The 14,094-nt window shown below is 54.6% G+C and overlaps 2 protein-coding genes across 8 annotated transcripts in view; one reads left to right on the top strand and one right to left on the bottom strand.

The window, feature by feature from the left end:
• The window catches only part of LOC115936983 (ATP-sensitive inward rectifier potassium channel 10), a 29,710-nt gene extending 25,990 nt beyond the window's left edge, over positions 1–3,720 (bottom strand). For all 7 annotated transcript variants that reach the window (XM_081825344.1, XM_081825345.1, XM_081825347.1 and 4 more), the window contains exon 1: positions 3,509–3,720. The gene's annotated coding sequence lies outside the window, so the exon portion shown is untranslated. The remainder of the gene's footprint in view (positions 1–3,508) is intronic.
• Positions 3,721–12,096: 8,376 nt separating this feature from the next.
• KCNJ9 (potassium inwardly rectifying channel subfamily J member 9) overlaps positions 12,097–14,094 on the top strand; it is a 9,950-nt gene continuing 7,952 nt past the window's right edge. The window contains exon 1 of the mRNA XM_081825343.1: positions 12,097–12,279. The gene's annotated coding sequence lies outside the window, so the exon portion shown is untranslated. The remainder of the gene's footprint in view (positions 12,280–14,094) is intronic.

Below are 14,094 nucleotides of genomic sequence, written 5' to 3'. Positions count from 1 at the left end.
TACCGAAGCCCGGACTTGATGGCCGGACCGCAGAAGAACCAGGGAGTGGGCAAGGCCCAGGAGCCAGGAGAGCCCACAGAGTCGGCTCAGAGAGGGGGGGCACCACAGCAGCAAGCACGCTTTTTAGGTGCCAAGCAACCCAGGCCCTTCACGAAGTCTGACTCTTAATCCCCAACTATGATCGGCCCCATGGTAAGGACGAGGAGCCTGGGGGTGCTGCAAAGTGGCGGACGCAGGACTGAAGGCCAGCAAGTCTGACTGCAAGGCGGTGCTCTTCACGGCTCCACGGCTCCACCGCGGCCTCCCAGGCAGGGCCCGAGCAGGAAGGAGCCCGGGGACAGCGCGTTCGAGTGGCCGGCCTTCCAGGAGCCCCCCCGCCCCCGACAGCTGCCGGGTCATCCCTGTGCCGATTGCTGATCGGAGCTTCCCAGCTCCCCTCAGAAGCCTTAATGATGGGCTTGGGGGCTTAGGGGTTTGGTTTTTTTGCTCCAGAGGTGGTCTCCTGTTCTTTCCCAATCTCCATTTCGGATTTCTTTCCTTTAACGGGATGTGCTTCCTGAAGTCTAACCTAAGTCCTTCCAGCTGCAGCGCCACCCCTGTCCCGGGCCTTCTGCCCCTGGAAGCAGAACAGAATGGCCTTACGCTTTGACATGAGGTCTTGAGAGGCCAGAAATGCTCCTGCCCCGCTCTCAGCCCCTGCTTCTCCCGGCCACACCGGTCGGTTCCTACTTCTCCTCACATTCCAGAGCCAGCCCCTCCTTTCTCCCCACCGCCTCAAATCCAGAAGCTGGCAGACACCCACGGGAGAGTTTTTCCCACAATCCCTTTCTCTTTGCCCTTTCAAGGTTCTGGTGGGGGAGGAGGTGAAGAGGGGATGCACTGTGGTTACACACACAGCAGCAACACGCATGTGAAACCGGGATGAAGGAAGAAAAGCACTGAACTCAGCCTGTGGGAGAGACGGGGGGACGGGGCAAACTCACTCACGAAGCTCAGAGTCCGGGAGCCGCCCCGCCCCCGACTACCCTTCACTGGGCACTAAACACTTGGAGTCCAAATCTGCCTGCTCTCCATCCTTCTGCGGTTCCATCTCAGTGGCCTCTCTGCCCCTTCCAGGGCCTCACCACGACCCTGGACAGCTTGGCCTCAGCCTGGACAGTGGCACTGACCAGTCAGGCAAGAGAAGAATCTAGGCCAGAAAGGGGAGGGAGAGTGGAAGTTTTTTCCTTCCGTCCTACATAACCCTTGGCAGGAAAGTTGGGGGCTCCATTGCCCAATGCCTCTTTCTCTCCCCACCAATGCCAGGGGGCTCAGCCTATCTTCCACCTCGTGTGCAGAAACCAAGCATCCTGCCAGGAGGCCCAAGAGGCCTTTTCTCCTCTGAGGAAGTGGGTCTTTCTGTATGACTCACCCCAGGGCCCTAAACCTCTCATCCCACCAGTCCCAGGATGACCCCAGAGGACGTCGTCTGAGCCCACCCAGATCCCAGTGTCCCAGCCTCTTCAGTCCCTAGGGAGGACAAGGGAAGGAGGCCCCTGGGTCTTCTGCCAGGCCCTTCCCTTCTAGCCCAAGCCAGACAAGCTGGAGCTATAAACGAGCTCGTGAGTGGAGGTGCAGGGAGGGGCAACACGCACCATTCCGTGGGGCACAGGGAAGAGGTGGGGGATGCCAGTGGGCAGCCAACTAACCCTCGCATGCAGACATGAGTGACCGTAGCCCAGATGTTGGGAAGATAGGGTTTTTTTTCTTCTCGGGGTAGGGGGCAGCAGTGGGATTCTGCATTAGAACCACAGAAGGAATGGGCCCATAACCCTGCCCACCCCCACCCCTCCCGTTCCGTGGAGTCATTGCCATTTGATACCCACTGAGACAAGTTGGCTGCTCCGGCTCCGGCTGGGGGGGTGGGGGGGGTGGGGGGTGGGGGACAGCTCAGAAAACAGCAGCTCCTTTCAGGACCCAGGCTGGCAAGGGCTTGGGGAGGCTGGACTGGCCCAGATCACCCCCCAACACCCCCTCTCTCCCTCCCTCGCCACCACCACCAAAGGACAGAGGGGCGGGGAAAAGGGAGTTGGCACTGCCTGGGCCATGCCTATTCCTCCGCAGAGCAGCCCTGGCCCCTCTCCCTGGCATGATGCCGTCCCTCCCCCTCCCTCACTTCCTGCTCCCTGAGGAACTAGCTAGGAGCCAGGACACCTGCTTCCTTCTACACGGAGCCCCCCATACCCAGCCTACACCCGAAGGAGGCAGACCCTACCCCTCGGCCCAGGATGGTGCCCACCATTGTGAGAACATGTTCAGAAAGTCCTAGAGATTAGGGAGAGGTTTGGAGATGGAACCCAGTGGAACTCAGTAGCCGCCGCTGCCCCTCCTCAGGCTGATTTCTTGACCCTTCAGGCCCTGCTGAGCACCCCTAAACAAATGGCCCTCCGTCTCCTTCTTCCTCCTGCCTGGAACTCCCTAAAGCAGTCCCCGTGGGGAAAAAAGGTCAAACACCACAGCCAAGAAAGACTGGCCAAAAAATTTTTAGCTAGAATTTGTGTTGATAAGCAACATAATCAGGCTTTGAGCTTTGGCCTCCTTTTGGGTCCAGTTTTGTACCCTGGCTTCTCCGCCACCCCCACTTCCCATCTGCCTCACTCTGGGGTGCTTTGGTAATAGGAATGAAATCTCAAGTGACCAGAGGCCCGACTCCCACCTTGTCCCAGTTTTGTCCTTCTACCCATTCTACCCATCCCAGGACTCAGCTCTCTGCCCCCAAATCAGGAAGCTCCAACACTCGTCTCTCTCCTAAGGCTGCTGCCCTTGGTCAGTTGCTGGCGGGAAGAAGGAGCGGGATGGGGAAGTCATCTCCACCTGGCCTTGTACTCCAGTAGGAGCTGCCCTGCTGTGCTCTTCCTAGGGATCTTCCTGACACAGCTGGGAGGACAGGGGCGAGAAGTGGGGAGGGGGAGCTCAAAGAGCCAGGCAAGTGGGAGTGGAGGGAAGGGGCGGGGTGGGCAGGGGTCCCAGGCACACCAGGCTCTCAGGGCTTCCTAATCCAAGCTGTATGTGTCTTTCTTCCCTTGTGTGAACTTGTGATCAATGGGTGTCACTATGGGAGTGTCACTGTGTGGGGAGGGGGGACGGGGCTGGCCTGGGAGTGGGAGTAACCTGATGATCCTGGGAAGAGGGGGCGCTGTCTGGGGTGCCCGTGTGGGGGATGCGGTGGTCACTGTATTCCTTGAGAGGCTGTGATGAGATGCCAGGCCTGCCTCCAGGAAAGCCCCTTCCTCAGCCTAATAATGCGCGTGAGGTGACCAGCTTGGGTAAAGTTTCCCCCTCGGGGAGTCGTTCCCAGGAGGGTCCGTTTGGGGTCGCCAGAGGTGGGAGGCTGGGGAACAGGCTTGTACCAATGAGGCCAGACACGGTAAGGACGGAAGGGCTAGGGGGCCCGATATCTCTGGGAGTGAGGTGGACAGGGGCCGGCCGGGGGCGGGGAGCACTCCTCCATCACGGCCAGGGGGCTTACCTTGGGTCCGGGGTGGAGCGGCCCCTCGGATGCGCAGTGGGACGGCCGGCCAGACAGACCGACGGGGCGGGCACGAGCGAGGAACCGAGCTGAGCGACGGGCAGAGCCGGGACTCTTAAACCCGGAGCTGGGATCAGATAAGGGCTGGTCCGGGGGCCGGGGCCGGGGTCGGGCCGGCCGGGGGCAGAGCTGGGCCGGGCCGGGCCGCCCCCTCCCTCCGCAGCGCCGGAGCCAAACTTTGTGTGAATGGAGGGGCCCGGAGGGGGCCGGCGCGCGGGGGCGGGGGGCTGCGGCAGGGCCAATGGGGACGTGGAGCGCCAGGCCCGAGCTGCCGGGATTGGAGGGGCCGGGCCGGGCGGGCGGGGCGCAGGGGGCGAGGACGCGGAGCCCCAGACGGATGGAGGCGCAGGGCAGAGGGCCGCGCCCGAAGAGCGGGACCCAGATAGACTCCAGGAGGAAGCGGGACGCGAGACGATGGGCGAAGCGATAGGGGCTGCGCTGGCACGATGACAGGGGAGAGGAGGAGGCGGCGGTGGCCGTGTCAGCTTCGGGGAGCGGGCGCGGCGCGGCGGGGCGGGCCGAGTTAACGAGCTGGAAACGACCTCGGGACGGCCGGGTGGCCCTATGCGCCGCGCGAAGGGGCGGGCCGCCTGGGCTCCGCGGCTCCGGCGCTCTGTCCCTCAGCACCACTGCCTGGCCGGTCACCGCCCCTAAGCCCTGCGCGCGGTCCCGGTGCCAAGTGCGCGGAACAGCCTCCCCCGTCTGCAGCCGGCTCGGTCCCGGTACCGGAGGGCCGATGGGGCGGGGCGCGCAGCGCAGGTGCGGAGGCGCTGGAGGCCGCAGAGAGGGCGAGGCCGCTCTACTTAGGGGGTCCTGGCAGATGTGGGGCCTCTGATAAGGGCCCTAAAGAGTGCTGAGGATTCAGGTCCTGGGAGATGGTGGGGAGGGCGTTTGAGGCAGAGGGACCGGCAGTCACAACGTCCTGGGGTGGGGTGGGGAGACTCAGAAGTACAAGTCTGCGTGGGAAACAGGCCCACACTGGCCCCCTGGACTAGACAGAACTCAGGTGGTGGTTCTCAACCTTTTCATCACCAAGGACTTCTTTCTGTATCTGAATGCGCATTTTGAGAGGTTCTTATCCACAGTCTCCCACCCTTGGCATTTATTAAGGAAAGAATTATTTCCCCATTTTTGTTCACCATCGATATTTAGATATTTAACTACCAATCAGTAACCAGTATTACCATATTGAGTAGATATATATCTTGCAAGAAAACAAAGAAACTTGACATTGTTAGTTTAGTTCTGCCTCTAAAAGCCATAGGATGGGTAAATGTACCTTGCACATAGACCCCCCTGGGGGAGGGTAGCAGGCCATGGTAGGGGGGACCACAGGCAGAGTGTTTGTGCTGGGGAAAGACCTGGAGTAAAGAGAGAAATATGCCAGTTCAGGGTCAGCTCTGAGTTCCTGGAGGCGAAGGAGGGCCACAGAGGCTCTTGAGCAGAGGACAAAGTCATAGCAGAATTTCAGGAAGATAAATCTGGAGGTGAGCCAGAGGGTTTGAATGAAGGGGAAACCAGACAGCAATCCCAGAATCTTCATCCTCCCTCACCTCATCTTATCTAATCAGTGCATCAACATTGTAAAGCCCCTCGGGCCTGCCCCCCTTCCTCTCTGCCGCATCACTGGGCTGTGGTCCAGGACACTGGGCACCTCTCACCAGGATTCCCAACAGTTGCCTTCAAACTAGTCTTCCAACCTCCAGTTTCTTCCACTCAAATAATCCTGCAGATCCTTAAGTCCTATGTTTAGGAGTAAACACCAATAACGTACATCTCTCTGAAACACAAATCTGACCGTGCCACTTCCCCATGTAAAAGCCTTCAGTGACTGCCCACTGTCTAGAAGGAAAATCCAAATTCCTCTCCATGGAACAGAAGGCCTTCCATGATCTGGTCCTGGGGCCATTCCAGCCTCATCCTGTACCACTAGCCCTGCACGCCCGAACCTACAGCTGCTCCCTCCTCCAATACGGAAGGTTCAGTCTTCTGTTCTCCTTGTGTGCTTGTTCTTCCTGTGTCTGATGCGCAGCCTTGATCACTGACATCGCCCCGGCTACCATCTCCGAGTTACACCAAGCCTCTATCTTCAGCCTGAGGCTTTCTCTAGAGCCTCACAGTCCCAGCTGCTGGCAGGGGATTTCCACGTCTGCTGGACAGGCCCCAAACTGAACTCATCATCTTCCTCCCCAAGCCTGGCAATCCTCGTGACTTCTTTATTTCTGTGTTTCTCCTGGTCAAACAGATTTTAAAACGAAGTGATCTCTCCTCTTCACCCTTCCCTCTGCTCCATCCCTTGCCATGTCAACTAAGCCACCAAATCCTGCCAGGTCTCCCTTTGCTGTATTTCTCTTGGATGTCCCTTTCTATTTCAAGGCCACTACCAGAATCAGGAAGGTCACTAACAGCCCAGGACCTGGACCCACCCTTCACCCTCTCCTCCATTCTCAAAGAAAGAGGCAGCTTGTCTTCATCATGTCGGTCCCTGTGTTCTTCTATCAAACCCCAAACAGGGTGCCCCTTGCTTACTAGGCACAGTCCAAGCTCCTCGACGCTTAGGGCACTCCTCTGAGAGGACCGGGAGGAAAGAATCCAAGGGTAAGAGCAGAAGAGAAACTCTGTGGTAAGGGAGAAGTCTCTGGAGAAGTTCCTTCCAAATGGTCTTTGCCTTTCCTGTGTAGCAGAAGAGCCATTTGCTAAAAATCAGGGTGCGGGTGGGACTGGGCAATTGAAAAGAGGTTAGAATTTCTACAACAGGCGGGGTGCAAGACTGTGGAAAATACAGAAAGCTGGAATGGAACTGTAGGTTTCTAACTTAAAAAGAGTGATTTAGGGGCACCTGGGTGGCTCAGTCGGTTAAGCGTCTGACTTTTGATTTCAGCTCAGGTCATGATCTCGGGGTGTTGGGATGGAGCCCCGCGCTCAGGGGAGTCTGCTTGGAGATGCTCTCCCTCTGCCCCTCCCCCCACACGCTCTCTTTCTCAAATAAATAATCTTTTTTAAAAAAGAGTGATTTATTTATTTATTTTAAAAGATTTTATTTATTTGACAGAGACACAGCAAGAGAGGGAACACAAGCAGGGGGAGTGGGAGAGGGAGAAGCAGACTCCCCGGCTGAGCAGGGAGCCCGATGCGGGGCTCGATGCGGGGCTCAATCCCAGGACCCTGGGATCATGACCCGAGCCGAAGGCAGATGCTTAACAACTGAGCCACCCAGGCACCCCTAAAAAAAGAGTGATTTAAATGGAGTTTTGTTCTTAAGTTATGTTCTATAACATATATACATATATCCACCATGTATATTCCTTTGTACACATTGTCAAATGACTGTTTTTAATTTTTAAACCTTTTTACAAAAAAAAAAAGTCCTAAGGGCACCTGGCTGGCTCAGTTGGTAGAGCATGCGACTCTTGATCTTGGGGTCAGGTCGTGAGTTCAAGCCCCACGTTGGGCATAGAGCTTATATGTATAAAAAAGAAAATTAAAAAGAAGTTCTAAAATAGTCACTAGGAGCCCAATAGGGAACCAGTGACAAAGGGCATGGGACATTAGTATTTGTGAGTGTTTATGATGCGAGATAGTTGTATTACCTGAGATGGGAAAGCAAGCTTCTGAGAGGCTGAGTGGCTTGCCTGTGGTAACATAGCTAGAAGGTGTTAGTTTTGGAACTTGAATCCACATGTGTTTGACTCCAAAGCTTGTCTCGGGGTAACACTAGAGTGAATCTACGTGGGTTAAATAGAATCTTAATCGTCAACGTGCACACAGGTTAGTATGAAAAATTGGCCAGGGTTGTGAAGTCCGTGCCCACCACATAAGATCATCTCCTGGGACCATGCCGCAGCCGTGCAGTGAGGACCCGTTCTGGACCACCTCTGAATGGTAGTTGGGAGAACCATCTCTCTTTGAAGACCTCCCTCTTCTGTCAGCTTAGCAAACTGTGTCTTTCTTATTCTCAGTTGCTCCTTTTGGACTCACTCCTTCCAACTTTGGCCTCGTGTCTTCTTTGACCTTGTTCTGGAAAGGGTAGAGGTGACTCTATCCCGTGTTCACTACAAGATTCCCAGCAACATTTTAGCTGAGCAATTTCCATGAGTAGTGGGTACCTCGTAGCGGGATGATTCAGACCACAGATGAGAGCTGCAAGAGAGGGACTGAGCTACAGTGCCCCAGTCACGAAAGGACTGTGACTTAGGTATACATACCCTCTGCCTTCAGTAAATGCAATATTCACAAACTCACCTTTACAAGACATAAGTTGGGGGATGCTCAATCACATTACTAAAGGATTCTTTCTAGAAGTTCTTTAACAAAGTGATTCCTCTAGTATCTTTCCAACTGGGTCCAATGGATAAAAATTCCATTAATACCCAATACCCTGTGGCAGCGGGAAGGCAACAGGGAATAAAGAAACAACCAGAGACCAGGAGCTGTGATGCCTGGGTCTTAGTCCTGTCTGTTCTCTTAGGACCCATCCCTGACTTGGAAAGTGAGCACTAATTCTGGACCACCTCTAAATGCCATGACTTTTAAATCCTGGTCAACCTGCACCCAGTCCTATCAAGCAAGATAGACCGGTTTATGAGAAGACTCTGATCGGGGCGCCTGGGTGGCTCAGTTGGTCAGGCGTCTGCCTTTGGCTCAGGTCATGATCCCAGGGTCCTGGGATCAAGTCCCACAACAGTGTTCCCTGCTCTGCAGGGGGGCTGCTTCTCCCTCTTCCTCTGCCTCCCGCTTCCCCTGCTTGTGCTCTCTCTCTGTCAAATAAATAAGTAAAATCTTAAAAAAAAAAAAAGAAGAAGAAGAAGGAGGAGGAGGAGGAGGAGAAGGCGGCTCTGATAAGAAGAAGAAGAAGGCTCTGATCCTCCAGCTGTGCTGGAAAGAGCCAGAAGGCCAGCAAGCGCCTCAGACTCAGGTGCCCAGTGGGGTCCCACCTGTCCTGGTGCTAGGCTCAGCTTCTCCCCATGTCGCTCTAACCTCTGGCTGCATCCACTGCTTCAACCATATCCTCTCTCTGCTCTGAGTCTTCTAGGGCCCCAACTCCCTTGAATTTGTGAAAATTGTTACCATTTCTGCCAGACTGGCCTCGCCTGCTCCATTAAACTCATATCCTCAACCATCTCCTGTTTTCCCATCATACTTCCTCTCCCACCTCCAAGATTTTACCCAAGAAGTCTCATGATCTTGCTCAAAGAAACCTTCCCAGATTGGTTGGTCCCGGGGCTCCCACGTACAGCTGCATAGTTTGTGGACTGCACAAAGGCACTCACTGAGGGGGCAAGTTGAGAACTGAACTGCATTCAGCTTGCCAATCCTTGCACCCTGGCTCAGAGTTGTGCCTACTAGAGGGATTCCCCTTTTTATTTCTGCCCCAAAGTACCACTTGCTCTCCAAGCTACATGCCATAAGGAATGCACCTGCCCAGAGCCGGCTCCTTTTTCTACTTGGTAACAAGGTTCTTTATGGACCACCGACGTGGCTCCAGCCATGCCCCTCCCGCCCTCAACATTCTCGAGTTCCAAACCCAATCTCCCACCATGACCACTGTACTGACATGTTTTACTAATTCCTTGTAAAGTTGCTTTCTCTGTCACAATACCTGAAAGCTGGGATCTTGCCTATTTTTCTGTACCCTGGAACCTAAGAAAACTTTTTTGCCCCTCCCTCTCTTCAAGCTCAGTGATAAACAAGGAACTGAAGTTAGAGACTGGGTGAAGTCCAGGACCTGCAGGGGTCGGTAAATCAGGGGCAGGGTGGTGGTCAGCCAGACTGAGGCAGGGGGCTGGCTGGCACCCTCTCGATGGCCCTGCCAGCCCCATCACCCCCCCTCAAGAAATGGGGCCAGCTCTATGCAAATGCGCTCTTGCCCAGGGGTCCAGTTTCGTCTCTCCAAGCTCCTGGCACAGCAGAACCAACGTGAGCAGCCGCTTGGCAGGACAGAGAAGGGCAGGCTAGCAGTCCCAAGGCTCAGGTGACAGGGCCAGGCCCAGGAGACGGGGATGTTTACTGGGGCTTTAACAGCCCTCCTGATGCCAATCTCGGGCTGAAAACTCGGTATTTCCACTTGGAACAAGAAACATGGGCAAGAGGGCTGGGGACAGCAGGGCACTGTACCAGGAGTGCCCCCTGCAGGTCTCACTGGGCGGCGCCAGAACAGAAGAACGCAGCTCGGGGTGGGTGGGGATCTCAGGAGTCGCCTGGGAGGAGGATGACAAGGAGGAGAAGGAAGATCTAGCTAGCATTTACCGAGTACTTGCAGTGTGCCAGGGATTGCCTCATGGAAGCCTCATGACAACCCGCAAGAGAGGGACAATACAGTTATTCTCATTTCTTGGTTGAAGAAACTGTTCAGAGAGGTTAAGCAACCTGCTCAAAGTCACCCAGCTAACAGTGGACATGATGTGGGAAACAAAGGCAGAAGAAAACTTATTAAATTTCTTTACTACCTAGAGCCCACTGACAAGTCCTTGAAACAGACACAGTGACCTTCCTCTAGGGACTCAACTGCCTCGATGTTAATACTTTGCTAAGGGCAAAAGGCGATTCTAGTCTGAGCCCCGCCCCCAATCCTGTAAGTCTACTTTAATGTGTAAGAATTCCTTTGGAAACTTCCTTTATCTCTAAACCCTCCAAGATATGCGTTGGCAATCATCCCCCAAGCATACGGCCCACCAATATACATCTGAAGGGTCTCATGCCTCAGGTTTTATTAGATGGTAACAAATGACCTTTTGCCAACAATAGCTAGCCCTCTCAAGGTCCTGGAAACCTTGCTTCCAAAATTCCTTAGAGACTTACACTCTCCCTAACCCCCTCCCAACTTGAAAGTATATAATGGGCCACTCCTCATGACCCCATTGCAGTCCTTTCTGCCCAGGGGTCCTGTCCCCGTGCTTTAATAAAATCACCTTTTTGCACCAAAGACGTCTCAAGAATTCTTTCTTGGCCGTCGGCTTCGAACCCTAATAAGGTCTTTCCCACATCAGACAGAGTTGAGACTTGAACCCAGATCACTGCCTCCTGAGATTGTATTACTCAGTACTACCTTTTCTACCTTACCAGGTCATTCCAGCAACTTCTAACCCTCCGGTGTCGATTTCTACATCTCCCTGCTCCTCTGGCTCATATCTTCTTATTCCAGCTTAAAGGAATCTGGAGAAGAACAGATCAATATCTTGGGTATAATGGCACTAATAATTACACCTGCCATTTGCATACCACTCTCTGCTTTTAATTATTTCCCTGGGGAAAATGAGCTTTGAAATATTTGTATTTCTCCAAATTTCGTTCTGATTTTTATCCGTGTTCCTACACCTATTTCCATAGTTACGATCAACTTATAAGAATATTTGTACGTGCTGCTTTTTCAGGCAAGAGTGTGCCTCCACGCCCATTTACATATATGAACGTAGTAACCCATTATGTTCCTATGTCACAGCTATTCCATTACTGAGGCCCGGTGGCTTTGTGAAGAGCATGTAGTGAGGCAGGGACACCCATGGGTGAGTCTGACCACGACCTCTGCCTCTGCGACATTTGGCAAATCGTCTTTCTCTGTTTTAGTTTCTCATCTATAAATGGAGAAGATCATACCCATCTCATGGGGCCCCTCCCTGGGCTGTTAGATGAGTCCTCTAGTTCATAGCTGCTGCTCGAGGAATTATCAGCGCTAACATTAGCATTCTGTGTTTGCGTGTCTTTCTCCCCCACTAGACCATGAGCTCCACGTGGGCAGAGAGCAAGTCATTTCTGTAACCACCCCCACCCAGCACATTGCCCGGCACTTGGGCTCCACCGAAGTTCGTTGCATGAACGGTTTTAAGCCCTAATCCAGGCTTTTCTCTCTGTAGGACATTTGGGCTGTTTCTAGACTTTTCGCTGTTAACAAAATACACTTTAAAGCGCTTCTATTTATATTGCCTCATTTGATCTGCACACCCCGTGAAGCAGGCTGAAAGGGGATATTTGCACGTGTCCATGCCCTGTGTAAAACAGAACAACTGTGGTTCAAGGAAACGAAACAAATCCTTTGGGTCACGTTACAAACCAGTGACAAAGATTAGAACCCCTGACCCCACCTCCTTTCCTTGGGTGAATCTCTTCTCTCTCTAGCTACGTCCTTCTGGATCAGGGCGCCCTCTTCAAAAATGGGAGACATGCTGGTGTCTGCCTGAGAGCAGTACTGCACCCAGAGGCCCCTGCTGGAGGTCATGAGCTGCCAGCTCCCAGGTGGCCCTCTGAATCCCCAGGAGACCGAAGGCCTTATTCCCAAACACACCAGGGCCCGTATTTTCTCAGAGCAAGAAGCTTCTTAGGGAAGAGCGTGCTGGCTTTTCTTGTCTTTTCTTTTTATTTTTTTTCCTGAGGGGGTAAGGAGGCGAGCTCTGAGTTGTCCAGGAGGAGGGACTTGGGCTAAAAATAGCTATGGCGTGTGGCTCAGCCTCTAGTGGTACCCAGGACTGGGGAGGGGAGGGGATGCTCTAGAGCTGTCGCCAGACTGGTTGCTGTGGAAACAGGAGAGGAGCAGGGGAGCCTGGGAAGTGCGGATGACACAGATAGCAAGTCCTGGTCAGAGCTGCCGCTACATTTAGGAGAAACGGCGGTGTCTGTGGCTCCCACCCTCCAAGGGGGCCGGGGAAGGGGTGGTGTCAGGGGCATGGACGCTACCCCCCAGGGGTCTCTGCTGCCGGCTCCTCTCCTCTCCACACGCTGTGAGTTGAGTTGCGGGGGACTTGGGTTTGGGCCCCTAAATCCAAGGCAAGTGGGGGCTTGGGAACGGCTCGTTCCTGAGGGAGTTTTCACCAGGTCCCCTTCCAAAAAATAAACCCTCTTGCTGGCCAGCACTCCCTAGGGGGAGAAAGGGCAATCCAGGAAAATGTGGCACTGGGGTCTTCTGGAGAGGGGTCACAGCATGCACAAGAACGAAGGAGTAGGCTGGAGGAACAGGGATCTTTGGAGGGAAGGTGCAGAAATCAAGTCTATTTCACACCTTTACTTCCCCGTTGAGAAATATGCAGCCTCCACTCAGGAAGACAGGAGAGGGGACACAATCAAAGTAAGGCTCACCTAGATCCCCGGGGCAATGGAGAGCAAGAGAGATCTGGCGGTGATCAGACTGTGGGGTTCCTTCCCGCCCCTGGGCAGAGAGATCTGTCTAAGCAGGCAGATTGGGAGTCAGATTACCTAAGACCCTGGGCAAACATCTGGAAGCCCACCTGGGGCTGACGCTAGGATAAGTGGGACCCAGGTACTCTTCTGCATGACTTGGGGTGTCTGAGCAGTCCGTGCTTAGAACTTCTAGAGGACATCCCTGGCTGCAGGGAGGGAAAGGGAAGCCCACTGTTGCGGGAGGGGAAGACCCTAATCTGCATTGGACCCTGTGTCCCCAGACTCCTCTTGGAAAATAAATGTGGGGGGCGTCCCTAAGCTCCAAGCTATCTTTTTTGGGTTTTCCTCCTGCCCTCTCCCCCAGTATACACACACACACACACACACACACACACACACACACACACACACACAGATCCTCCCAAGGTCTGGCTGCAGAGCACCTCATTCCAGAACTTAAATTCTGGAGACCTGGGTTTGGAGTTGCATATCCAGGCGGTCTCTCCCCAGGACCTGGTCAAACATCCAGGCCATCTGTGATCCTTGTCACATTCTTCCCATCCATTCAGCCCTCCCCCACCCCAGCCAACCCAGGTTTCCCTGGAAGGGGAGGACAGAACAATTCCCAGGAAGAGGGGAAGGCTGAAGAGAACCAAGTCCTTCCTCTGAACCTTTCCTTGTAGGGGTCTGGGGCCTAGGGAGGGGCTCTGGACCTCTTTCTCAGGGCACATTGTAGCTCAGGTCGCTCCTCTGGGGGAAGAATTTGAAGCAAAATCAGGTGGGCTTCCCTTGGAATGTGAGCTCTGGGGCATATGGTTCGGGGGGGGTTGCTGTGCTTAGGGTAGTCAGAGGGAAGTGGGAGGCTGCGGGCAAAGAACGGGAGGGAGTGGGGAGATAAATGTGGGTGCTTAGTGCTTCACTTGCTCTGATGGAGGAGGGCTCGTGAGGAACAGACTAGACGGGTATACAAGCCTGACTCCTGGTGAACTTTGTGCTTCCTCTACCTGGGCTGTCCGTGTTGATCTCCTATCTTGCAGCCCTCCTGCCCCCTTTCAGACTGCTTCTACGGTGGAAAGAACCCAGGGGACAGGGGGCAGACACCCAACAGCGATTGGGGGGGTCCTAGTGCTCCGGGAGGACTTCGAGTGGGCACGTCCTAGGGTGGGAATGTTCAGCCCTTGCCCACTGGGGACGTCGCGCTGCCCTTCCGCCCCCTGCACGTCTTCTCCGTCAGCTGGTGGAGAGCGGACAGCTGTGGGAGGGGGCCGAGCGAGCGAGGGGCGCGGGGAGCAAGGAAGAAGACTGCGTGCGGGTGTCGCGGTGAAGTTCGGGTAGGGGGGAGCGGGTCCGGGGATGGCGCAGGCCGCAGCCGGGGTGCGCGCGGGGGCCCTCGGGCGGGGTCGGGGGTGAGGGGAGTC

This window comes from Leptonychotes weddellii, chromosome 6 (assembly GCF_054177405.1).
Source record: "Leptonychotes weddellii isolate Sample4059 chromosome 6, ASM5417740v2, whole genome shotgun sequence".
Classification (NCBI taxonomy): Eukaryota; Metazoa; Chordata; class Mammalia; order Carnivora; family Phocidae; genus Leptonychotes; species Leptonychotes weddellii.
The sequence above is the reverse complement of the archived record's forward strand: the minus strand, read 5'-3'. Positions and strand labels throughout refer to the sequence as shown.